A 9,703-nucleotide genomic window follows, 5' to 3' on the forward strand; every position below is an offset into this window, starting at 1 on the left:
TGGAAGCATCGGTTAGTCCATTATAAAAGATATCAAGTATTTCATTTTTCTTGAGAGGATGATCAGGCAAAGCATTAAGTAATTGGAGACGCCTCCCCCAAGCTTGTGGGAGACTCCCTTCTTCAATTTGCAAAAAATTATATGTTTCCCTTAATGCAGCTTGTTGCTTATGAACAGGGAAATATTTAGCAGAGAAGTAATAAATCATATCCTCGGGACTACGCACACAACCAGGATCAAGAGAATTAAACCATGTTTTAGCATCACCCTTTAATGAGAATGGAAACAACTTAAGGATAAAGTAATAGCGAGTTTTCTCATCATGAGTAAACAGGGTGGCTATATCATTTAATTTAGTAAGATGCGCCACAACAGTTTCAGATTCATAGCCATAGAAAGGATCAGATTCAACCAAAGTAATTAACTCAGGATTGACAGAGAAATCATAATCCTTATCGGAAATAAAGATAGGTGAAGTAACAAAAGCAGGGTCATATTTCATTCTAGCATTCAAAGATTCTCTTTAAACTTAGCTAATAATTTCTTAAGATCAGATCTATCATTGCAAGCTAAGAAATCTCTAGCAATTTCTTCGTCCATAACATAACCCTCAGGCACAATAGGCAATTCATATCTAGGGGGAGAATCTTCATCATCACTTCCATCAATATTATCAGTTTCAATAATTTCATTCTCTCTAACCCTAACAAGTTGTTCATCAAGAAATTCAAGTAGTGGCACAGTATTATCAAGCATAGAAGTAGTTTCATCATAAGCATCATGCAAAGCAGAAGTGGCATCATCAATAACATGTGACATATCAGAATGAATAGCAGGAGTAGGTGTCGCAAGTTTACTCAAAACAAAAGGTGAATCAAGTGCAGAGCTAGATGGCAGTTCCTTACCCCCCCTCATAGTTGAGGGAAAAATCTTGGTTCTTTTATCTTTCAAGTTCTTCATAGTGATCAGCATATATAAATCCCAAGTGACTCAAAGAATAGAGCTATGCTCCCCGGCAACGGCGCCAAAAATAGTCTTGATAACCCACAAGTATAGGGGATCGCAACAGTTTTCGAGGCTAGAGTATTCAACCCAAATTTATTGATTCGACATAAGGGGAGCCAAAGAATATTCTAAAGTATTAGTAGATGAGTTGTCAATTCAACCACACCTAGAAACTTAATATCTGCAGCAAAGTATTTAGTAGCAAAGTAATATGATAGTAGTGATAACGGTAGCGAAAGTAATAGTTTTGGTTTTTATAGTGATTATAACAGTAGCAACAGAAAAGTAAATAGGCGAAGAACAATATGTGAAAAGATCGTAGGCAATGGATCAATGATGGATAATTATGTCGGATGCGATTCCTCATGCAATAGTTATAACATAGGGTGACACAGAACTCGCTCCAGTTCATCAATGTAATGTAAGCATGTATTCCGAATATAGTCATACGTGCTGATGGAAAAGAACTTGCATGACATCTTTTGTCCTACCCTCCCGTGGCAGCAAGGTCCTATTGGAAACTAAGGGATATTAAGGCCTCCTTTTAATAGAGTATCGGACCAAAGCATTAACACTTAGTGAATACATGGACTCCTCAAACTACGGTCATCACCGGTAAGTATCCCGATTATTGTTACTTCGGGGTTAACGGATCATAACACATAATAGGTGACTATAGACTTGCAAGATAGGATCAAGAACTCACATATATTCATGAAAAAATAATAGGTTCAGATCTGAAATCATGGCACTCGGGCCCTAGTGACAAGCATTAAGCATAGCAAAGTCATAGCAACATCAATCTCAGAACATAATGGATACTTGATACGTCTCCAACGTATCTATAATTTTTGATTGCTCCATGCTATATTACCTACTGTTTTGGACATTATTGGGCTTTATTATCCACTTTAATATTATTCTTGGGACTAACCTATTAACTGGAGGCCCAGCCTAGAATTGCTATTTTTTGCCTGTTTTAGGGTTTCGAAGAAAAGGAATATCAAACGGAGTCCAAACGGAATGAAACCTTCGGGAACGTGATTTTCCCAACGAACAAGACCCAGGAGACTTGGACCCTACGTCAAGACACAAAAGAGGAAACCACGAGGTAGGGGGGCGCGCCTACCCCCCAGGCGCGCCCTCCACCCTCGTGGGCCCCCTGTTGCTCCACCGACGTACTCCTTCCTCCTATATATACCTACGTACCCCCAAACGATCAGATAGGGATCCAAAACCCTAATTCCACCACCGCAACTTTCTGTATCCATGAGATACCATCTTGGGACCTGTTCCGGGGCTCCGCCGGAGGGGGCATTGATCACGGAGGGCTTCTACATCAACACCATATCCCCTCCGATGAAGTGTGAGTAGTTCACCTCAGACCTACGGGTCCATAGTTAGTAGCTAGATGGCTTCTTCTCTCTTTTTGGATCTCAATACAATGTTCGCCCCTTCTCTTGTGGAGATCTATTTGATGTAATATTCTTTTTGCGGTGTGTTTGTTGAGATCGATGAACTGTGGGTTTATGATCAAGTCTATCTATGAACAATATTTGAATCTTCTCTGAATTATTTTATGTATGATTGGTTATCTTTGCAAGTATCTTCGAATTATCAGTTTGGTTTGGCCTACTAGATTGATCTTTCTTGCAATGGGAGAAGTGCTTAGCTTTGGGTTCAATCTTGCGGTGTCCTTTCCCAGTGACAGTAGGGGCAGCAAGGCACGTATTGTATTGTTGCCATCGAGGGTAACAAGATGGGGTTTTCATCATATTGCATGAGTTTATCCCTCTACATCATGTCATCTTGCTTAAGGCGTTACTCTGTTTTTATTAACTTAATACTCTAGATGCATGCTGGATAGCGGTCGATGAGTGGAGTAATATTAGTAGATGCAGGCAGGAGTCAGTCTACTTGTCTCGGACGTGATGCCTATATACATGATCATACCTAGATAGTCTCATAACTATGCTCAATTCTGTCAATTGCTCAACAGTAATTTGTTCACCCACCGTAGAATATACTTATGCTCTCGAGAGAAGCCACTAGTGAAACCTATGGCCCCCGGGTCTATCTTCATCATATTAATCTCCCAATACTTAGTTATTTCCTTTGCTTTTATTTTACTTTGCATCTTTATCACAAAAATACCAAAAATATTATCTTATCATATCTATCAGATCTCACCTCGTAAGTGGCCATGTAGGGATTGACAACCCCTTATCGCGTTGGTTGCGAGGATTTATTTGTTTTGTGCAGGTGCGAGGGACTCGCGCGTAGCCTCCTACTGGATTGATACCTTGGTTCTCAAAAACTGAGGGAAATACTTATGCTACTTTGCTGCATCATCCATTCCTCTTCAGGGAAAACCAACACAGTGCACAAGAGGTAGCAAGAAGGATTTCTGGTGCCGTTGCCAGGGAGGTCTACACAAAAGTCAATATACCAAGTACCCATCACATACCCTTATCTCTCGCATTACATTATTTGCCATTTGCCTCTCGTTTTCCTCTCCCCCGCTTCACCCTTGCTGTTTTATTCCCCCTCTCTCTCTATCCTCCCTCTCTTTCCCGTTTGCCTCTTTTTGCCCGCTTGCTTTTTGTTTGCTTGTGTGTTAGTTCATTTGCTTGTCGTTATGGCTAGTCCCTTATCTTCTCCGTTGTCCCCTGAGTTTGAAATCTTTCACTTCAAACAAAGACTAGGAGAAAACATAAAAGATGCCTGGTTGAGAATAATGGAGTCTTATCGTAATTGTACCTCTGAAATAAACCTAAGAATTTTGCTTCACAATTTTTATGTTGGATTAAATATGTCTCATAGACAACTCTTGGATTGTGTTGCCAAAGGTAATTTTATTGAAATCGATCCCCATATTGCGCTTGAAATTATAGAAGGTATAGTGGGAACACTACCTCAACAAAAGGGACCTCATCCTATTCAGGAAGAGATGCAAGTTTTTGAAAAAAATTGTGAAGTTACTAAAATTTTACAGAAGTCTCTTGAACCTCTTAAGAACATTAGTGGAAATATTCACCACATGAATATGTTGATTAGCCTTTGTAATAAGCGGTTGGATTCGTTAGATCTAAAAATTTCAGAATATGAAGGGAAACGTAAGGAACCTCCTGGATTCAAGCTTGATTCTGCTAAAAAGTTGAAAACTAAAGATGGTAATACCTAGATCTATCCTTGCTTGTTATGCCTAGCTAGGGGCGTTAAACGATAGCGCTTGTTGGAAGGCAACCCAATTTTATTTTTATTCCTTGCTTTTTGCTCCTGTTTAGTAATAAATAATTTATCTAGCCTCTGTTTAGGTTGTGTTTTTTTGTGTTTAATTAGTGTTTGTGTCAAGTAGAAACGTTGGGAAGACTTGGGGAAAGTCGTGTTACACTTGCTGTAAAAAAAGAAACTTTAGCGTTCACGAGAACTGCTGCCATTTTTATTTGGAAAGTGCTATTTAGTTAATTCTTTTTGAAGATGATTAATAGATAAATTCCTCACGTACAGCAATTTATTTTAGAATTTTTGGGGTTCCAGATCTTGTGCTAGCTACAGATTACTACAGACTGTTCTGTTTTTGATAGATTCTGTTTTTTGTGTGTTGTTTGCTTATTTTGATGATTCTATGGCTAGTAAAATAGTTTATAAACCATAGAGAAGTTGGAATACAGTAGGTTTAACACAAATATAAATAAAAAATGAGTTCATTACAGTACCTTGAAGTGGTCTTTTGTTTTCTTTCGCTAACGGAGCTCATGAGATTTTCTACTTTGAGTTTTGTGTTGTGAAGTTTTCAAGTTTTGGGTAAAGATTTGATGGATTATGGAACAAGGAGTGGCAAGAGCCTAATCTTGGGGATGCCCATGGCACCCCCAAGATAATCTAAGGACACCTAAAAGCCAAAGCTTGGGGATGCCCTAGAAGGCATCCCCTCTTTCGTCTACTTCTATCGGTAACTTTACTTGGAGCTATATTTTTATTCACCACATGATATGTGTTTTGCTTGGAGCGTCTTGTATGATTTGAATCTTTACTTTTTGGTTTACCACAATCATCCTTGCTGTACACACCTTTTGAGAGAGCCATACATGATTTGGAATTTGTTAGAATACTCTATGTGCTTCGCTTATATCTTTTGAGTTATATAGTTTTGCTCTAGAACTTCACTTATATCTTTTAGAGCACGATGGTGGATTTGTTTTATAGAAACTATTGATCTCTCAGGCTTGACTTAGATTATTTTGAGATTCTTAAATAGCATGGTAATTTGCTTAAAATCCTAATATGCTAGGTATTCAAGATTAGTAAAAATTTCTTATGAGTGTTTTGAATACTAAGAGAAGTTTGATGCTTGATGATTGTTTTGAGATATGGAGGTAATAATATCAAAGTCGTGCTAGTTGAGTAGTTGTGAAATTGAGAAATGCTTGTGTTGAAGTTTGCAAGTCTCGTAGCATGCACATATGGTAAATGTTATGTAACAAATTTGAAATATGAGGTGTTATTTGATTGTCCTCCTTATGAGTGGCGGTCGGGGACGAGCGATGGTCTTTTCCTACCAATCTATCCCCCTAGGAGCATGCGCGTAGTGCCGAGGTTTTTGATGACTTGTAGATTTTTGCAATAAGTATGTGAGTTCTTTATGACTAATGTTGAGTCCATGGATTATACGCACTCTCACCCTTCCATCCTTGCTAGCCTCTTCGGTACCGTGCATTGCCCTTTCTCACATTGAGAGTTGGCACAAACTTCGCCGGTGCATCCAAACCCCGTGATATGATACGCTCTTTCACGCATAAACCTCCTTATATCTTCCTCAAAACAGCCACCATACCTACCTATTATGGCATTTCCATAGCCATTCCGAGATATATTGCCATGCAACTTTCCACCATTCCTTTTTTCATGACACATTCATTATTGTCATATTGCTTAGCATGATCATGTAGTTGACATAGTATTTGTGGCAAAGCCACCGTTCATAATTCTTTCATACATGTCACTCTTGGTCCATTTCATATCCCGGTACACCGCCGGAGGCATTCATATAAAGTCATCTTTTGTTCTAGTATCGAGTTGTAATCATTGAGTTGTAAATAAATAGAAGTGTGATGATCATCATTTTCTAGAGCATTGTCCCAATTGAGGAATTATAAAAAAAGAGAGAAAGGCCATATATAAAACAAAGAGAAAGGCCAAATAAAAAAATGAGAGAAAAAGAGAGAAGGGACAATGTTACTATCCTTTGCCACATTTGTGCTTCAAAGTAGCACCGTAATCTTCATGATAGAGAGTCTCTTGTTTTGTCACTTTCATATACTAGTGGGAGTTTTCATTATAGAACTTGGCTTGTATATTCCAACAATGGGCCTCCTCAAGTGCCCTAGATCTTCGTGAGCAAGCAAGTTGGTGCACACCCACTTAGTTTCTTTTGTTGAGCTTTCATACATTTATAGCTCTAGTGCATCCGTTGCATGGCAATCCCTACTCCTTGCATTAACATCAATCAGTGGGCATCTCCATAGCCCATTGATTAGCCTCGTTGATGTGAGACTTTATACTTTTTGTCTTCTCCACATAACCCCCCTCATTATATTCTATTCCACCCATAGTGCTATGTCCATGGCTCGTGCTCATATATTGCGTGAAAGTTTATAGGTTTGAGATTACTAAAGTATGAAACAATTGCTTGGCTTGTCATCGGGGTTGTGCATGATGAGAGCATTCTTGTGTGACGAAAATGGAGCATGACTAAACTATATGATTTTGTAGGGATGAACTTTCTTTGGCCATGTTATTTTGAGAAGACATAATTGCTTTGTTAGTATGCTTGAAGTATTATTATTTTTATGTCAATATGAACTTTTGTCTTGATTCTTTCGGATCTGAATATTCATACCACAATTAAGAAGAATTACATTAAAATTATGCCAAGTAGCACTCCGCATAAAAAATATGTTTTTATCATTTACCTACTCGAGGACGAGCAGGAATTAAGCTTGGGGATGCTTGATACGTCTCCAACGTATCTATAATTTTTGATTGCTCCATGCTATATTACCTATTGTTTTGGACATTATTGGGCTTTATTATCCACTTTTATATTATTTTTGGGACTAACCTATTAACCGGAGGCCCAGCCTAGAATTGCTGTTTTTTTGCCTGTTTTAGGGTTTCGAAGAAAAGGAATATCAAACAGAGTCCAAACGGAATGAAACCTTCGGGAACGTGATTTTCTCAATGAACAAGACCTAGGAGACTTGGACCCTACATCAAGACACAAAAGAGGAAGCCACGAGGTAGGGAGCGCGCCTACCCCCCAGGCGCGCCCTCCACCCTCGTCGGCCCCCTGTTTCTCCACCGACGTACTCCTTCCTCCTATATATACCTACGTACCCCCAAACGATTAGATACGGAGCCAAAACCCTAATTCCACCACCGCAACTTTCTGTATCCATGAGATCCCATCTTGGGACCTATTCCGGAGCTCTGCCGGAGGGGGAATCGATCACGGAGGGCTTCTACATCAACACCATAGCCCCTCCGATGAAGTGTGAGTAGTTCACCTCAGACCTACGGGTCCATAGTTAGTAGCTAGATGGCTTCTTCTCTCTTTTTGGATCTCAATACAATGTTCTCCCCCTCTCTTGTGGAGATCTATTCGATGTAATCTTCTCTTTGCAGTGTGTTTGTTGAGACCGATGAATTGTGGGTTTATGATCAAGTCTATCTATGAACAATATTTGAATCTTCTCTAAATTCTTTTATGTATGATTGGTTACCTTTGCAAGTCTCTTCGAATTATCAGTTTGGTTTCGCCTACTAGATTGATCTTTCTTGCAATGGGAGAAGTGCTTAACTTTGGGTTCAATCTTGCGGTGTCCTTTCCAGTGACAGTAGGGGCAGCAAGGCACATATTGTATTGTTGCCATCGAGGATAAAAATATGGGGTTTTCATCATATTGCATGAGTTTATCCCTCTACATCATGTCATCTTGCTTAAGGCGTTACTCTGTTTTTATTAACTTAATGCTCTAGATGCATGCTGGATAGCGGTCGATGAGTGGAGTAATAGTAGTAGATGCAGGCAGGAGTCGGTCTACTTGTCTCGGACATGATGCCTATATACATGATCATACCTAGATATTCTCATAACTATGCTCAATTCTATCAATTGCTCAATAGTAATTTGTTCACCCACTGTAGAATACTTATGCTCTCGAGAGAAGCCACTAGTGAAACCTATGGACCCGGGTCTATCTTCATCATATTAATCTCCCAATACTTAGTTATTTCCTTTGCTTTTTTACTTTGATTTTATTTTACTTTGCATCTTTATCACAAAAATACCAAAAATATTATCTTATCATATCCATCAGATCTCACTCTCGTAAGTGGCCTTGTAGGGATTGACAACCCCTTATCGCGTTGGTTGTGAGGATTAATTTGTTTTGTGCAGGTGCGAGGGACTCGCGCGTAGCCTCCTACTAGATTGATACCTTGGTTCTCAAAAACTGAGGGAAATACTTACGCTACTTTGCTGCATCATCCCTTCCTCTTCAGGGAAAACCAACGCAGTTCTCAAGAGGTAGCAATACTAGGGATCAAACCCTAACAAAACTAACTCGATTAAATGATAAATCTCACCCAACCCATCACCGTCCAGTAAGCCTATGATGGAATTACTCACGCACGGTGGTGAGCATCATGAAATTGGTGATGGAGGAAGGTTGATGATGACGATAGCGACGGATTCCCCTCTCCGGAGCCCTGAACGGACTCCAGATCAGCCCTCCCGAGAGAGATTAGGGCTTGGCGGTGGCTCTATATCGTAAAACGTGATGAATCCTTCTCTCTGATTTTTTCTCCCCGAACGTGAATATATGGAGTTGGAGTTGAGGTCGGTGGAGCGTCAGGGGGCCCACGAGGCAGGGGGTGCGCCCAGGGGGGTGGGCGCCCCCACCCTCGTGGACAGGGTGTGGGCCCCCTGGCGTTGATTCTTTCGCCAGTATTTTTTATATATTCCAAAATATTCTCCATTGATTTTCAGGTCATTCCAAGAACTTTTATTTCTGCACAAAAATAACACCATGACAATTATGCTGAAAACAGCGTCAGTCCGGGTTAGTTCCATTCAAATCATGCAAGTTAGAGTCCAAAACAAGGGCAAAAGTGTTTGGAAAAGTAGATACAATGGAGACGTATCAACTCCTCCAAGCTAAAACTTTGCTTGTCCTTAAGCAATTCAGTTGATAAAATGAAAGTGATAAAGAAAAACTTTTACAAACTCTGTTTTCTCTTGTTGTTGAAATATGTAAAGCCAACATTCAACTTTTCAGCAAAGATTATGAACTAACCATATTCACAGTAACATTTAGGTCTCATGTTTACTCACATCAATGGCATAATCAACTAGCGAGCAATAACAATAAATCTTGGATGGCAACACTTTCTCAAAACAATCATAATATGATATAACAAGATGGTATCTCGCTAGCCCTTTCTGAGACCACAAAACATAAACGCAGAGCACCCCTGAAGATCAAGGGCTGACTGGAAATTGTAATTCATGGTAAAAGAGATCCAGTCAAGTCATACTCAATGTAAACTAACAATAATACATGCAAATGACAGCTGTGCTCTCCAACTGGTGCTTTTTAATAAGAGGATGATGACTCAACATAGAAGTAAATAG

Source organism: Triticum aestivum, chromosome 1A (genome assembly GCF_018294505.1).
Source record: "Triticum aestivum cultivar Chinese Spring chromosome 1A, IWGSC CS RefSeq v2.1, whole genome shotgun sequence".
Taxonomy (NCBI): Eukaryota; Viridiplantae; Streptophyta; class Magnoliopsida; order Poales; family Poaceae; genus Triticum; species Triticum aestivum.